Genomic DNA, 17,524 nt, shown 5'->3' with positions numbered 1-17,524 from the left:
CTGCTCGGTAAAGGACACCATAGACATAGTTAAGTTCACAGATGAATGGTGGTGAGAAGATCTTTTCAGTGTTTAAAATTGATGAGGCAGCACCATCTTCTAGACCCTACCAGTACTCTAACAATCAACAAGAAAATAACAGGAACTACAATGAAAATGGACAAAGTATGTGAGATAGTCATTAGTTCCATCAAATATTTCTGGTTTCCTCCTGGATACATGTTGGGATTATACTTTCCTGCCTCATTAAAGTTAGGTGTGGCCATATAGCTTATCAATCAGTGAAATTTCAGTGGAAGTGACAAGTGTCACTTCTAAGCAGAAGCTTAAGAATCATTGCGCTGTTTACCACAATGTTCCCTTTGGCGTCGTTACAAGCAGTTTTAGAGATAGTAGCTACTACTTTAGCCTGGGTCTCTGAGTAGCTATGATAAGTGGAGACCCCTGTTGACTTGCAGTGACCTAGAAATTCTCCTTTGTGGTTTCAAGCCATTAAGATTTTATGGTTGTCTGTCACCTAGCCTAATTTAATCTATCCTAACTGACACAGGAAGGGGGTCCCTACATAACAGTATAATCTAAAATATATGGCAATGGCTTAGGAGCTGGTCACAGGGAGCAAGGAAACTGTGAGCAGATATTGGAGGGATAGCGTTTTATGTTATGTAGTGGCAAAATATTGAATAAAAATGTCATCTGCAATAACTTGGAAGGCAGGTCTTATACCTAATAAACGTTCAACCCTAGAGGAAGGGAAGATAATAGTGAGCATTAGTTTCTGTTGACTGCATGTGAAATAAGCAGAAAGTAACTGGCATATTTCCAAGAAGGAATGGAAGGGAATGAGAGGGATCAGAAATTGGGGGTCTTGCACAGTTGGAAGTGATAACTGCTTCTCAACCCTCACAAGTAAAAGGAAAAATGAGGAAGGCTTGGAAGGACAACACTCATTAAAATCTCAGCCTTTTGACAAGGATCACGTCAAGTTTATGGCTGTTTCATCCACTGAGGAAAACCTTTGCATGGATAAAGATGTTTCAGAGTGAGGGTTCAACTAAAGGTGAAGTATTAGTAATTCCTATTAATTTGACAAAATGGCACTAAGAGACTAAATGTGCAGCTCTTCCACAACGGCCTGATAAACTCAATACCTTACCTGCAATTATGCAAACAGGAAAGTGTGGGGAATAGGGTGAGCAAGAAATCTAGCAAATCCAAGAAATACATCTGGAATATCTAAAATGGCAGTGGATGAGCCCTGTCAGATAGAACTTATTAGAATGAAATAAGTAAGAAGGCTACTAAGGCTTTAGGAAGTATTGCATGGCCAAAGAAATTGTGAGCATAAAGTTTATGACCCTGTGAGCCTTAAAATGACTCTAGAGCCCCCAACCATCAATGGTCAGCAAATGTGCTGTTGTCTATGGCAGATAAGGCCAAAGAGGATGATAGAAAGCAAAGAATCTTCCAGAAGGTAGGTACAGCCAAGGGTTACAGAGAGCAAAGGGCAAGGTAGCTACTCCCAGAGCAGGAAATCAGGGCCAAAGCAAGGAACTATACATTCCTGGGATAGAGAGTGTGGATGACAGGGTAGAATGTGAAAGAAACCAGAATATGTCACCCCAAAATATGCCACTTTAGCATAAGGATTATTTTGAGCTGAAGGCAATTGAGAAAAAGCAAATACAAGAAAATCTCCCTGTCCTTCTCCTATTTGCCTAAAGGCAGGACATAAATTCTCAAAGGTGTCCCTCCTTCCCTCTCTACCAGAGAAAATGAAAGTTAATCACCAGAGGTAACTTTAGACCCTACCAGCTTGGAGTCACTAGAGGAATCTGAATGCAAACTTTACTAACTAGCCTCTCTCTACCATTAGTTTCCCACATATTTACTTTCCCACATCTGCCACCCTTGGAAGCCTAAAAATGTGTGGGTTTTTTTTTTTTTTGTCCTGTCATTTCTCTAAAAATGTGTTGTTCTTTGTTGAAGATGCTGTATAAACCTGCATTCTAAGCCATCTCTTTGTGTTACTCTTCCCTGAGTTTCTCCCATGTATATATGAAATATACATGTTAATAACCTTTTGTTTATTTTTCTCTTGTTAATCTGTCTTTTGTTACAGGGGTTCCTCAAAGGGTAGAAAGAAAAAAAAATTTCCTTCCTTCCAAATGTTTAGACAACTACTATTATGTAGGGACGGAGCGTAGTTTTTATGAGTGGGAAAAAAACAAATTGAATACTTTTTTACCAGAAGAACAGACAATGGTTGTCATTAGTGAGGTTCACCAAATGTTTTCCATTCTCCTCCTTCTGGACGCATAGTAGGATGGTAATTCACCATACCCTAAAAGTTAACTATGGCCATGGAACTAGCTATGGCAATGAAATGTGAGTGGAATAATGTGTATCATTTCTGGATGGAAGCTCCGGAGCCAATACATGTGATTCACCATGTGTTCTTTTCCTCTGGGGTAATAACTGGCAAAATATCTAAGATTATGGTTGCTCCATCATCCTGGGTCCCTGAGTGGCTGAGGACTAGAACCTCTCTGACAACCATCAAGAACAAGAAATAAACATTTCTTCTATTAAGCCAGTAAGAGTTTTTGTTGTTTGTTAGAGCAGCATAATCTAGTATCTCCGGGCTAATATAATAGGCCATTTGCAGAAGGGGAAATCCAAAGTGTTAATGTGTAAATAGGAAGAGATGCTCAGGAAATACACATTAAAACAGCAGTGAAATACTACTTTGTGTCCCCCACGTGGCAAAAATGAGAAAGTAGAGAAATAGCAAGTGTTGAAATACATGGGCAGATAGAAATCTCTGTCAAGTGTTTGTGGGGGTGGAGAGTTGGAGGTATCCAACACCAGAAAATAAACAAATAAATGTAGTGGAGGATTATAATGGAATACCAGCTGCATCCTAAAGCATTAGTTGGATATTTATAGAATATCAAGATATATATTTAAAACAACACTGAAAAAAGAAAACAGATCTTTTAGTACCATTTATATCAGTTAAAAATGCAAACATACATGATGCAAAAATACATTCATCCTATCAAGAAGGAGTTGAGATGGTGCATGATGATGAAATAAGTAGTAGCGGGGCACCTGGGTGGCTCAGTTGTTAAGCGTCTGCCTTCGGCTCAGGTCATGGTCCCAGGGTCCTGGGATCGAGCCCCACCTCGGGCTCCCTGGTCTGCAAGAAGCCTGCTTCTCCCTCTCCCACTCCCCCTGCTTGTGTTCCCTCTCTCGCTGTGTCTCTCTCTGTCAAATAAATAAATAAAATCTTAAAAAAAAAGAAATAAGTAGTAGTAATAGCAGTAATGATGATGATGTTGGAACAATGTTAATTGATTACTATAAATTGAGGATTAATCTAATACACCAGAGGTCCACAAAAGCAAAGATCAATTAATGAAGATGAGTGATGGCATTCAATTGACAGAGACCGCACAGCAGAGAAACTCACATCCTAAACAAACGAAAGTAGCAGAAATCTGAAAACATAAGCTACAGATGAGTTTTCTCAAAGAGCTTCAAGGAGTCAGCAAGTGCAAGGAGCATGAGTGGACCGTGGAGTAACTAATTAAAGGTCTGCCCTGAAACAACTGAGCCCCTTTCTATATATAGAGCAGCTGGGGGCAGTGTTTGGCCCCAGGATAGAGCCATGATTACCACTCTCTAATCAAATTGGAGATCCTGCCTGAGGGGAACTCCTAGTCAGTTCTTGAGACCAAAGAATCAAATTAGGCCCAAGATAATTTTGTACATTCACAATATAAACAGAGGAAAAGAAGAAAGAGAATAAGGGAATGCAGCCCACCCATGATTGAAATGAAACACTCACCTCTAGAATAAAGCCTTCCCTTTGTTTTAACAACTGTGGGAGCTTATCTGACTGTTCTCAACCTAGAGCCTTCCAACAATCCTGCAATTAAGGAGTGATCCCAGTTGTGGAAATGGAGCTTCAGTTGTTAAGATAATAAATATGAGCTATATGTCAGCCTAGTCTTGCATTCAAAAAATATAAATGGACAATTAAGAGTCACTAGACATTAGGAAAACCAACAGCAGGAAAGAGAGGAACCAAGATGAACAAATAGGACATTCGACCCTGGAGGAAACAAAGCTAATTCAGGAGACAGAGAACATAAAAAAATTTTTTTAAGTGAATAAGCGTCCTTGTAGTTAATCAAAAGCAAACTGCATCTGTAAGAGTATGCTCCCATGAAAATGTGGCAATAGAAGAACAAAAGAAATATTGACATTTGTAAAGCTAATTGCCAAAGAAGATTTAAAATTAAATATTAGGAGGTCATTAATGTAATTGGGCATGACTGAACACCAATTCAAGGTATGAATGATAAAGTCAAGGGCATCTCTCAGGACAAAGACCATAAAAAATAGAGTCGCAGAATATTAGAGAAAAAAATAAGAGATGTGGAAGGTAGATCTAACACAATGTTGTCTAATACAACTTTTTGTGATGATAAAAATGTCCATTCTGTGCTGTCCAATATGGTAGCCACTAGCCACATGTGACTATTGACAAGTTGAAATGCCACCAAAGAACTGAATTTTAAATTTTATTTAATTTTAATCAACTAAAGTTTAAATTTCAATAGTCACATGTGACTAATGGCTGCCATGTGGAACAGCACAAATAGAGAAGATCCACTGTATGCTTCTTAGGAATTCAGGAGAGACAGAATAATAAATCAGATCAAGAAACAATGGAAAAACTCTTACAACTGAACAAAAAAACCAAAACCCACTTCAAAAGTGGGCAAAAGACTTGAAAAGAACTTTCTGCAAAGAAGATAAACAGCCAATAGCGCAGGAAAAGATACTCAAAATCACTAGCCATTTGGGGAATGCAAATCAAAACACAATGAGATACTACTTCACACCCATTAGGATGGCTACAATTAAAAACAAACAGACACAGAAACCCAGAAAATAACTAGTGTTGGTGAGGGTGTGGACAAATTGGAACCCTTGTGCGTTGCTGATAGGAATGCAAAATGGTACACCTGCTGTAGAAAACGGTCTGTCAGTTTCTCAAAAAGTTAAACATAAAATTACCATATGGTTCAGGAACTCTACTTCTAGGTACCTACCCCAAAAAATTGAAAGCAAGGATGGAAATAGATACTTGTACACTAATCCTCGTAGTAGCATTATTGACAAGAGCCAAAAGGCAGAAATAACCCAAATGCCCATCAACCGAGGAACGGATAAACAAAATGTGATATATACATACAATGGAGTATTATTCAGCTTTAAAAAAGAATGAAATTCTGATACAACATGTATGAACCTTGAAAACATTATGCTAAATGAAATAAGCCAGACACAAAAGGGCAAATATTGTATGCTTCCACTTACATGGAGTACCCAGAATAGGCAAATTCATAGAGGCAGAAAGTAATTTAGAGGTTACCAGGGGCCTGGGGGTAGGAAAGAATGAAAAGTTAATAATTAATGGGCACTGTGAAAATTAATAACGGGAAACCTCACTAAAATGGAATTAGGAGGCTGGCGGGGGCGGGGGTGGCTCTCATGCTCTACCATTCATCATCAATTGCAAATCTAAGAGGAAGAGATGGACCTTGCCTCTCCATACTACCTTACTATCATGGTAGGAGGAAAAAAGGCTACCTCCTCCCCTCAGCAACAGCCCAGCCAATTGGAAGACACTATGGTTCCCAGTCCTAGTTTACTTCAGTGGACTTTTTGTTTATGACACCTTTCCCAACTTCTCACTTTCCTCTATAAAAGAGTGTTCCTCTCCTCTGTCCTCCGGACTTGCCTATGGTTTTTGCTGTCGCTTGCTTGTCCCAGATTGCAATTCTCTGCTATTCCTGAATAAACCCATTTTTGCTGGTAAAAACGAACTGGCAGTTTTATTTTTAAGGTTAACAGTACACAGTTTATGTTCAGGATGATGAAAAATTCCAGAAATAGATGGTGGTGATGGTTGCACAACATTGCGAATGTTCTTAAATGCCACTGAATTGCAAACTTAAAAATGGTTAAAATGGTAAATTTTACATTATGTATATTTTACCACAATAGAAATGCTTTAATAGAAAAACCACAAAGAATAATAAGAAAGGGGTTAACATTAAAGACAGAGAAGGTTGGAGGGCACAGAAGGAGGAGGAGCTCAGAGCTCTTGGGCCCTGCAGAGCCAGGCACAGGTGGCCCTGGGGAAGCATCACTCCTGTGATGACTGCAGCTGCCCTTTCCAGGACAACCTCCACAACCGCAAGAAGCTCCTGAATGTGGCACCTCAAGGCCAACAAGGTCTGGTATGATGTGTTCCAAGACACAGCTGCCATCTTGCTAGATGAACAGGACAAGTGGGCCCTGCAGGAAGTTTCTACTGACAAGCCAGTGTGCCTTTGGCTCCAACTGCAGATTTTCCCACATGTCAGACCTGCAGGAGCTGAGTATCCAGGTGGAGGAGGAGAGGCTGGCCAGGGAGTGGCCACCAGATGTCACCAAGCTCCCTAAAGGCCATCTGGAAGACTGGATGGAAAAGAGAGCCAAGTGGCTGAGCTCAGCCCCAAGCAACAGGGCTGAACCCAGGAGAACCACCATCTTCTGGTATCCCATAGGCTGACCACAAGTCCAAAGGCTTCCTCCATCCCAGCGGGCACCACCACCTGCAGCCCAGCATCCAGTGGGGCTGAGCCCTTCCTCCCCTGCCACCTGATCCCCATCTGGTCAGCTTTTTTAAGTCAGTCACAGTAAAGATAAGGTCTCATATTGGGGACACCAAGGCCCCCTCCTGCTGCACCCCATGGAGCCTCTGCAAACCATCAGATTGGCCTGGCCTGACTGAAGCCCCAGAGTCTCCCTACCACGTGCAGCCCTGGTCCAAGCTCTGCTTCAGGAAGCTCCACCCTCCCTGCCTCATGGAACATCTTGAAAAGATGGATGAGAAAACTTTCTTCTGGATGTTTATAAAGAAAGCCTATGGAGGTGCCTGGGTGGCTCAGTCCATTAAGCGTAGGACTCTTGGTTTCATCTCAGGTCATGATCTTGGCTCATGAGATCAGGCCCCATGTCAGGCTCTGTGCCAGGCATGGAGCCTGCTTAGGATTCTCTCTCTCCGCCCCTCCCCTCCCCCACTCAAGCTCCCTCTCTATCTCTCTCTTAAAAAAAAAAAAAAGATTAAAAAGGTGATTGTAAGGGTAATAAGAAATTAGTAGATATAATTTCTCATGAATAGAATTATTTTTTTAAAGATTTTATTTTTTAAATGAGAGGGGGAGAAAGAGAGCACAAGCAGAGGGAGGGACAGAAGGAGAGGGAGAAGCAGACCCCCCGCCGAGCAGGGAGCCCGATGCGGGGCTCGATCCCAGGACCCTGCGATCATGACCTGAGCCGACGGCAGACACCTAACCGACTGAGCCACCCAAGAACCCCCTTTCATGAATAAATTTAAAAGAATGGGTGATTTCCAAGGATATACATATAGTACCAAAACTGGCTCAAGAAGCGGCAGGGAAATTAGACAGATAATACTGAAAAAGAAGTCACTTGTTCTGCCTTCCTCCTCTAAATCTCAGGCCCATAGTTTTTTTGTTTGTTTGTTTGTTTTTTTAAAGATTTTATTTATTTATTTGACAGAGAGAGACACAGCGAGAGAGGGAACACAAGCAGGGGGAGTGGGAGAGGGAGAAGCAGGCTTCCCGCTGAGCAGGGAGCTTGATGCGGGGCTCGATCCCAGGACCCTGGGACCATGACCTGAGCCGAAGGCAGACGCTTAACGACTGAGCCACCCAGGCGCCTCATCAGACCCATAGGTTTTTATATGCAAGTACATTAAAATTACCCAAGTATATTTTAAAATACTTATATAGATTCCCTGGCCTCCCAGACTCAATAAACTAGCATCTCCAAAGTTTGCCCTGGAAATCTATTTTTTCCACTAAGATTTTTTTTCAAAAGTTATGTATAGTGGTTGTAAAAAAAACAACAATAAACACATGTATAAAATAAAAAGTAAGTCTCCTCATTTCTCTCCCACCCCTTATAAGTTAACAAATATTATCAATTATGTATATTATTTCATATTTTTCTTGTATTGGTACAAAGATGAATGAAATCTATATTTTAAAAAATAGTCCCAGATCACAGTGATGCAATAGTCCTTGGACCAATGTTTGGATGAATTTAAACTATCCCAAAGTATGAAAACACCTATAATGTGAGCCAACCATTTTTTAAAGTTACTGCAGGCCTGAACCCAAAACCAAAGAAAGGTCACATAGAGAGAAGGACAACTATCAGAACAATCTCATCTTTGAAGACAGATGGAAAATCAAAAATAAAATATGAGCAAAGATGGTAAACACATACATTTGTCTTCTCTCCCTCCTGAAACTCCATTAAAATGATAGTGAAAGTAAAATAACCTAATACAGCAAGGGGAACGAAAGTGGACCATCACCAAGCAAGAGCCTTTCTAAGATTTCTGGAAAACAGTAAGTTGAGAGAAGCTATTAGATAGATAAGACAGACAGTGAGTCCACTGTCCAGAGTAAGTAAGAAAGGCCTGTAGCTGACGAGGGAGCTGGTACGCTCAGCAGAGCCCAAAAGTTGTCAGGGGAGGACAGAAGAGATAGAAGGAGAGCTGAAAGAAAGTTAAGTGGAAGTCATTCTAAAAACAATTTTCCAAGAGGCCATCCTTGGACCACACCCCCTGCTATCAGCACTCAGGCAGAACTCACCAGATGGAGTCAACCACAGAGAACAAAGGTTGCTAGGCGGGTAACAATCTTAGAATAAGGTCTTCTCCTTTTGAGGTGTCTCTTCCGTTCCCTCCCCCTAGTTTTAAAGTCAGCTCCAAGCCCCATCTTGGAACCTCTGATCAACCTTTCCCTTCAGAAAGACACTGAACGAGGAAACAGATCTAGACTCATATAGCACACAGGAAACTCATACCAGCTACACAGAAATACCAACATGGTTTTTCTCTCTTAAATATAGAAAAGCAAATATAGATCAACACACATACAAATAGAAGAAAAAGATCAGGATAAAAAAAAAAATTGTCCTAAGAGGAATAAGGAATTCAGAGAACAGAAAACCTTTGAAAGCTACCTATTCAGAGAGACTTTTAAAAGATAACATATCCATAAAAGAATTACAGATTGTTATGATAAAGGAATAATCACAGAATAAGAAATTGCTCTTAGAATTTTAAATATAGTTGCTGAAGTCAGAAATGTAATAGAAGAATTGGCAGACAAAGAAATTATCTTAGAACACAGAGAAAAAGCAAAAGGTATGTGAAATATGAGAGGAAAAGGTAAGAAAAAGAGAATCAGTCCAGAAAATCAAACATTCAGAAAGGGAGGGAAAAAACATGAAGGGTCAGAATTTATCCCAAGTAGTAAAAAGACAGTAGTTTTCTAGTTAAAAGATCCCAGCAAGTATTAAACATAATCAATGGAAAAGACCCACACCTCAACATACCTTTATAAATTTTAGAACACCAAAAATAAGTGCAGTTTCTAAAACTTTCAAAAAACTTATATGGAAGTATAATTAGCATACATGTTGTATCAGTTTCAAGCGTACAATATAATGATTCAATAATTCTACATATTACTCAGTGCTCACCAAGATAAATGTAGTCACCATCTGTCACCAAACAGTGTTATTACCATCTTATTGACTATATTCCCTACGCTGTGCTTTTCATCTCTGTGACTTGTTCATTTTGTAGCTGGAACTTTATACCTCTTAATCCCCCTTTTCTACTGTACCCATCCCCTCACTTACCTCTTCTCTGGCAGCCAACAATTTGTTCTCCATACTTAGGAGTCTGGTTTTTTTGTTTGTCTCTTCTTTTCTTTGTTTGTTCATTTGTTCTGTTTCTTAATTCCACATATGAGTGAAACCATATGGTATTTATCTTTCTCTGACTGACTTATTTTGCTTAGCATAATACCCTCCAGTTCCATCCACATCATTGCAAATGGTAAGATTTCATCCTTTTTGATGGCTGAGTACTATTCCATTGTGTGTGTGTGTGTGTGTGTGTGTGTGTGTGTGTGTGTGTGTGTGTGTATTTATATATTTATTTATATATATATAAATATATACCACATCTTCTTTACCCCTTCATCTGTCAACGGACCTCTGGGCTCCTTTCATAGTTTGGCTATTGTGGACATTGCTGCTATAAACATTGGGGTACATGTGCCCCTTCAGATCACTATGTTTGTATCCTTTGGATAAATACCTGGTAGTGCAATTGCTGGCTTGTAGGAGAGCTCTATTTTTAACTTTTTGAGGAAACTCCATACTGTTTTCCAGAGTGGCTGCACCAGTTTCCTTTCCCACCAACAGTGTAAGAGGGTTCCCCTTTCTCCACATCCTCACCAACATCTGTTGTTTCCCGAGTTGTTAATCTTAGCCATTCTGACAGGTGTGAAGTGGTATCTCATTGTGGTTTTGATTTATATTTCCCTGATGCAGAGTGTTGTTGAGCATTTTTTCATGTGTCTGTTGGCCATTTGTATGTCTTCTTTGGAGAAATGTTTGTTCGTGTCTTCTGACCATTTCTTGACTGGACTTTTTGGTTTTTGGGTGTTGAGTTTGATAAATTCTTTATAGATTTTGGATACTAGCCCTTTAACTGATAGGTCATTTGCAAATATCTTCTCCCATTCCATAGGTTGCCTTTTAGTTTTGTTGACTGCTTCCTTTGCTGTGCAAAAGCTTTCTATCTTGATGAAGTCCCAATAGTTCATTTTTGCTTTTGTTTCCCTTGCCCTTGAAGACATGTCTAGCAAGAAATTGCTGCAGCTGAGGTCGAAGAGGTTGCTGCCTGTGTTCTCCTCTAGGATTTTGCACTCCACTGCTTATAATACTTTGCAGTAGCATCCTTAAGAGGCTCCCTCCCCTCTGCTGTATCCTCTGATATATTGCCCCTGATTTATATTTCCACACCTCCTACCTTCCAAAAAGCAGTTGCTTTCTATTCACAGAATTGCAGCATTTCTTTCCTCAGAGCTCTGATTGATTTCACAGGTGTTTAGAATGATTTGATAGCTCTCTAGCTGAATTCCAGGGACCAGATGGACTTAGGGTCCCCTACTGCTCTGCCATCTTACTCACCCCCTCTCTTTTTTTTTAAAGATTTTATTTATAAGTAATCTCTACACTCAACATGGGGCTCAAATTCATAACCCCAAGATCAAGAGTTGCACACTCCTCCACCCACTGAGCCAGCCAGGTGCCCCTCTGTCTCACTTATTTCACTTAGCATTATATCTTCTAGGTCCATCCATGTTGCAAGTGGCAAGATCTCATTTTTTATGGCTAATATTCCATTGTACATATATATTACATCTGATTTATCCATTCATCTATTGATGGACACTTGGGTTGCTTCTTTATCTTGGCTATTGTAAATAATGCTGCAATGAACATAGGAACACATATATCCTTTCAAATTACTGTTTTAGTTTTCTTTGGGTAAATACTCAGTAGTGGAATTACTGAATCACATGGTATTTCTAGTTTTCATTTTTTGAGGAAATTCCATGCTGTTTTCTACTGTGGCTGTACCAATCCATTCCCACCAAGAGTGTACAAGCGTTCCTTTTTCTCCACATCCTCACCAACACTTCTTATTTATTTATTTTTTATTCTAGCCATTCTAACAGGTGTGAGGTGATATCTCATTGTAGTTTTGATTTGCATTTCCCTAGTGATGAGTGATGTTGAACATCTTTTCCTTTGCCTTTTGGCCATCTGTATGTCTTCTTTGAAAAAAAATGTCTATTCAGGTCCTCTGCCCATTTTTCAATCAGATTATTTGTGGGTTTTTTTTTAAGATTTTATTTATTTATTTGAGAGAGAGAATGAGAGATAGAGAGCACGAGAGGGAAGAGGGTCAGAGGGAGAAGCAGACTCCCTGCTGAGCAGGGAGCCCTATGTGGGACTTGATCCCGGGACTCCAGGATCATGACCTGAGCCGAAGGCAGTGGCTTAACCAACTGAGCCACCCAGGCGCCCTATTTGTGGGGTTTTTTGATGTTGAGTTGTATAAGTTCTTTATATATTTTGGATACTAACCTCGTATCATTTGCAAATGTCTTCTCCCATTCAGTAGGTTGCCTTTTTGTTTTGTTGATAGTTTCCCTTACTGTGCAGAAACTTTTTATTTTGTTGTAGTCCTAATAGTTTAATTTTGCTTTTATTTCCCTTGCCTGAGGAGACACATCTAGCAAAATGATTCTATGGCCAATATCAAAGAAATTACTGCCCATGTTTTCTTCTAGGATTTTTATGGTTTCTCACATTTAGGTCCTCAATCCATTCTGAGTTGATTTTTGTGTATGGTGTAAGAAAGTGATCCAGTTTCATTCCTTTGCATGTAGCTGTCCAGTTTTCCCAGCATCATTTTTTGAAGAGACTGTCTTTTCCTCATTGCATATTCTTGCCTCCTTTGTCATAGATGAATTGACCATAAAAGAATGAGTTTATTTCTGGGTTCTCTATTCTGTTCCATTGAAATCTATGTGTTTAGTTTTGTGCCAGTACCATACAGTTTTGCTCACCCAGCTTTGTAGTAGATCTTGAAATCTGGGATTGTGATACCTCCAGCTTTGTTCCTCATTCTCAAGACTGCTTTGGCCATTTGGGATCTTCTGTGGTTCCATACAAATATTAGTATTATTTGTTTTATTTCTGTGAAAAATGCATTGGTATCTTAATAGGGACCATATTAAATCTGTAGATTGTTTTGTGTAATATGGACATTTTGACGGCATTAATTCTTCCACTCCATGAATATGGAATGTCATCTTCAATTTCCTTCATCAATGTTTTATAGTTTTCAGAGTACAGATCTTTCACCTCCTTGGTTAAATTTATTCCTAGGTATTTTATTCTCTTTGGCACAGTTATAAACGGAATTGTTTTTTCTTAACTTCTCTTTCTGCTACCTCATTATTAGTGTATAGAAGTGCAACAGATTTCTGTGTATTAATTTTTTATCCTGTGACTTTACTGCATTCCTTTATCAGTTCTAGTAGTTTTTTGATGGAGTCTTTAGGGTTTTATATATATATAGTATCATGTCATCTACAAATAGTGACAGTTTTACCTCTTCTTTATCAACTTGAATGCCTTTCACTTCTTTTTCTTATCTGATTGCTGTGGCTAGGACTTCCAGCACTATGTTGAATAAAAGTGATGACAGTGTTCATCTTTGTCTTTTTCCTGACCTTAGAGAAAAAGCTCTCAGCTTTTCATCATTGGGTATGATGTTAGCTGTGGGTTTTTCCTAGGTGGCCTTTATTAGGCCGCTGTATGTTCCCTCAAAACCTAGTTTGTTGGGAATTTTAAAAAATTACTGATTCAATTTCATTACTAGTAATTAATATGCTCAAATTTTCTATTTCTTCCTTATTCAGTTTTGGTAATTTATACATTTCTAGGTATTTAGCCATTTCTTCTAAGTTGTCCAATTTGTTAGTATATAATTTTTCATAATATTCTCTTATAATCTTTTTTTTTAAAGATTGTATTTATTTATTTGAGAGAGAGTGCACATAAGCAGGGAAGGGGAGAGGGGTTGGGAGAAAGAGTCTGAAGCAGACTCCACCCTGAGCATGGAGCCCAATGCAGGTCTCAATCCCACAACCATGAGATCTGAACTGAAACCAAGAGTTGGTTGCTTAACTGACTGAGCCACCCAGGTACCCCCTCTTATAATCTTTTATATTTCTGTGGTATAAGTTGTTATTTCTCCTCCTTCGTTTCTGATTTTATTTATTTGAGTCTGCCTTTTTTTTTTCTTGATGAATAGGGCTGAAGATTTATCCATTTTGTTTATCTTTTCAAGAACCAGATCCTGGTTTTATTAATCTAACTTCCTTTCTTCCTTCCTTCCTTCCTTCTTTCATTCTTTCCTTTCTTTCCTTTCTTTCCTTCTATTGCATTTATTTTTATCTAGTTTTTATTATTTCCTTCCTTCTACTGGCTTTGGGCTTTATTTGTCTTTGTTTTCTAGCTCCTTTAGGTGCAAGGTTAGGTTGTTTACCTGAGATTTTTCTTGTTTCTCGAGGTAGGCTTGTGTTGCTATAAACTTCCCTCTTAGAACTGCTTTTACTTCATCCCAAAGATTTTGGACCATCGTGTGTGTGTGTGTGTGTGTGTGTGTGTGTGTGTGTGTGTGTGTTTTAAAAGATTTTATTTTTTATTTTTTGTGAGAGAGAGAGCACGTAGCACAAGTGAGGGGGAGGGGCAGACAGAGAGGGAGAGGCAAACTCCCTCCTGAGCAGGGAGCCTGACACGGAGCTTGACCCCAGGACCCTGGTATCATGACCTGAGCCAAAGGCAGACGCTTAACTGACTGAGCATCCAGGCTCCCCTGGACTATTGTGTTTTTAATTTTCATTTGTCTCATGTATTTTTTTATTTCCTCTTTGATTTTTTGGATCGCCCACTCATTGCTCAGTAACATATTATTTAACCTCAATGTATATATGTTCTTTCTAGATTTTTTCTGGTGACTGATTTCTAGTTCCATACCATTGTGGTCAGAAAAGATGCATGATATGATTTCAATCTTCTTGAATTTATTTTTTGTGGCCTAACATGTGATCTACTCTGGAGAATGTTCCATGTGCACTTGAAAAGAATGTGTACTCTGGTTTTGGAAGAAATTTTCTGTATATATCTATTAGGTCCATCTTGTCTACTGTATTATTCAAAAGCACTATTTCCTTTGGATGATCTATCCATTGTAAGTGGGGTGTTAAAGTTCCCTACTATTATTGTATTACTTATTGTATTGTCACTTTCTTCCTTTATGTCTTTTAATAGTTACTGTATGTATTTAGGTGCTCCCATCTTGGATGCATAATTATTTACAATTGTTATATACTGCTGGATTATCCCCCTATCATTATGTAGTGTCCTTGCTTATCTCTTGCTATAGTCTTTGTTTCAAGTCTGTTTTATCTGATATAAGTTTTACTACCCCAGCTTTCTTTTTGCTTCCATTTTCATGTTAAATGTTTTTCCATCCCTTTATTTTCAATATGCGTGCCTTTAGATCTGAAGTGAGCTTCAGATAGCATATAGATGGATCTTGCTTTTTTAACCATTTAACCACCCTATGTTTTTTTGATTGGAGCATTTGACCCATTTACACTTAAAGTAATTATTGATAAGCATATACTTACTGCCATTTTGTTATTTGTTTTACAGTTGTTTTTGTAGTTCTCTGTTCTTTCTTCTTCTGTTGCTCTCCTCCATTGTAGTTTGATGGCTTTCTATACTGTTATGCTTGGATTCCTTTCTTTTTGTCTGTGTGTATTTATTACAGGTTTTTGATTCATATATTAGGTTCACATATAACATCTTATGCATATAGCAGTCTAGTTGATGGTCATTCAAGTTTGAACACATTCTAAAAGCACTACATTTTTACTCCTCTCACCACATTTTATGTATATGATGTCATATTTTACATCCTTTTATTTTGTGAATCCCTTGACTGATTTTTGTCAATGTAATTGATTTTACTGCTTTTGTGTTTTAACCTCCATACTGGTTTTATAAGTCATTAATCTACTACCTTTATTATATGTTTGTATTTACCTGTGAAATTTTTTCCTTTCATAACCTATGGTCTTTTTCCCCCCCACACACAAAGAATTCCCTTTAATGTTTCTTGTGAGGCTGGTTTAGTAGTGATGAACTCCTTTAACTTTTCTTTGTCTGGGAAACTCTTCATCTCTCCTTGTATTCTGAATGATAACCTTGCCAGATAGCATATTCTTGGTTGCAGGTTTTTTTCCTTCAGCCCTTTGAATATATCATGCTTCTGTCTTCTGGCCTGCAAAATTTCTGCTGAAAAAAATCAGCTGATAGCCATATGGGGTTTTCCTTGTATGTCACTATATTCTTTTCTTTTGCTGCTTTTAAAATTCTCTTTTTATCACAATTTTTTGCCATTTTAATTATTATGTGTCTTGATGTGAACCTCTTTGGGTTAATTTTGTTGGGAGCTCTCTGTACTGGATCTGGATCCTTTCCCAGATTAGAGAATTTTTTGCAATTATTTCTTCAAAAAAATTTTATGTCCCCCCCTCTCTCTTCTCCCTCTGGCATCCCTACAATGTCAATATTATTGTGCTTGATAACATTGCTGTGTTCTCTTAACCTACTCTCTATTATTATTATTATTTTCCAAAAGATTTTTTTTTAAAGTCACTTAATTTGTAGAAAGTCAATAGTGGACTTTACATCAGTAACATTACGCTGTAAAAGAAAGTTGGAGCAATTTTTTTTTTTTAAGATTTTACTTATTTATTTGACGGAGAGAGACACAGCGAGAGAGGGAACACAAGCAGGGGGAGTGGGAGAGGGAGAAGCAGGCTTCCTGCTGAGCAGGGAGCCGACACGGGGCTCGATCCCAGGACCCTGGGATCATGACCTGAGCCGAAGGCAGACACTTAACGACTGAGCCACCCAGGTGCCCCCGAATAATGTTTTAATAGTTCAGTGGGAAAATTATTTTCTTTTTTTTCTTAGCTTTTTTTTTTTTTTGAGGGAGAGAGAGTGTACAAGCAGGGGTTGGGGGGGAGGGCAGAGGGAGTGGGAGAGAGAGAATCTTAAGCAGGCTCTAGGCTCAGTGTGGAGCCCAACATGGGGCTTGATCTCATGACCCTGAGATCATGACCTGAGCTGAAACCAAGAGTTGGATGCTTAACTGACAGAGCTACCCAGGCAACCCAAGGGAAAATTATTTTCAAGCTAGAATTGTATACTCATCCATACTATGAAACTATCAGTCAAGTGTGAGAACAAAATAAGGATATTTAGGTATGCAAAGACTAAGAACATTAACCTCCTATATACTTTTTAGAAGGTAGAATCTTGAGGATATAATGAAGCAAAATGCAGGTGAAAACCATGGAAGAGGAAGATGTTGGATTCTTGATATATTCTCTAGAAATACAATTAATGGCAGCTTAAATAAATATGATTTTTTTTTTCACATAACAAAAGTTTTGTGGAAGCCTTTAATGGCTGGTTAGCAGCTCAGGGGTGTCATGAAGGTTCTAGGCACCTTCTTTTTCCAGTTCTACCCATTCTAGCATTTGATCTTCATCCTCCCTGTCACAACATGGCTGCAGTAACTCCAAACATTGCATCTCCATTCTCAGGGAGAAGAAGGAAGAAGCAAGTGTAAAAACCAAATCTATTACCATTAAAAAGATTTTCCTGAGGATCCACTCAGAAATTTTCATCTATATTTCATTAGCAGTATTAAATGGATCATGGGGCCAGCCACACCTAGCTGAAAAAGAACCTGAAGAGAAAAGCATTTTTCAGGCTAGCTTAGAAAAGCATTTTTAGGGAATATTGCTATTCCTTTCCTGAAGGAAAAAAAAAAAAGGTAAGATTCTCATAGTAATAAAAAAAAAAAGAAAAGAAAAGAAAAAATATTGGGCAGGTAGCCAACAGTGTT

The 17,524-nt window shown here is 38.8% G+C and overlaps 1 pseudogene; it reads left to right on the top strand.

Annotated features, from left to right (window-relative positions):
- Nucleotides 1-1,423: 1,423 nt before the first annotated feature.
- On the top strand, nucleotides 1,424-6,704 carry LOC141370037 (zinc finger matrin-type protein 5 pseudogene; annotated as a pseudogene).
- The last annotated feature ends 10,820 nt before the right edge of the window (nucleotides 6,705-17,524 follow it).

The sequence above is a fragment of the Callorhinus ursinus genome, unplaced genomic scaffold (assembly GCF_003265705.2).
Source record: "Callorhinus ursinus isolate GAN/ISIS: 27379988/994484 unplaced genomic scaffold, GSC_fseal_2.0 scaffold25, whole genome shotgun sequence".
NCBI classification, from domain to species: Eukaryota; Metazoa; Chordata; class Mammalia; order Carnivora; family Otariidae; genus Callorhinus; species Callorhinus ursinus.
The sequence above is the reverse complement of the archived record's forward strand: the minus strand, read 5'-3'. Positions and strand labels throughout refer to the sequence as shown.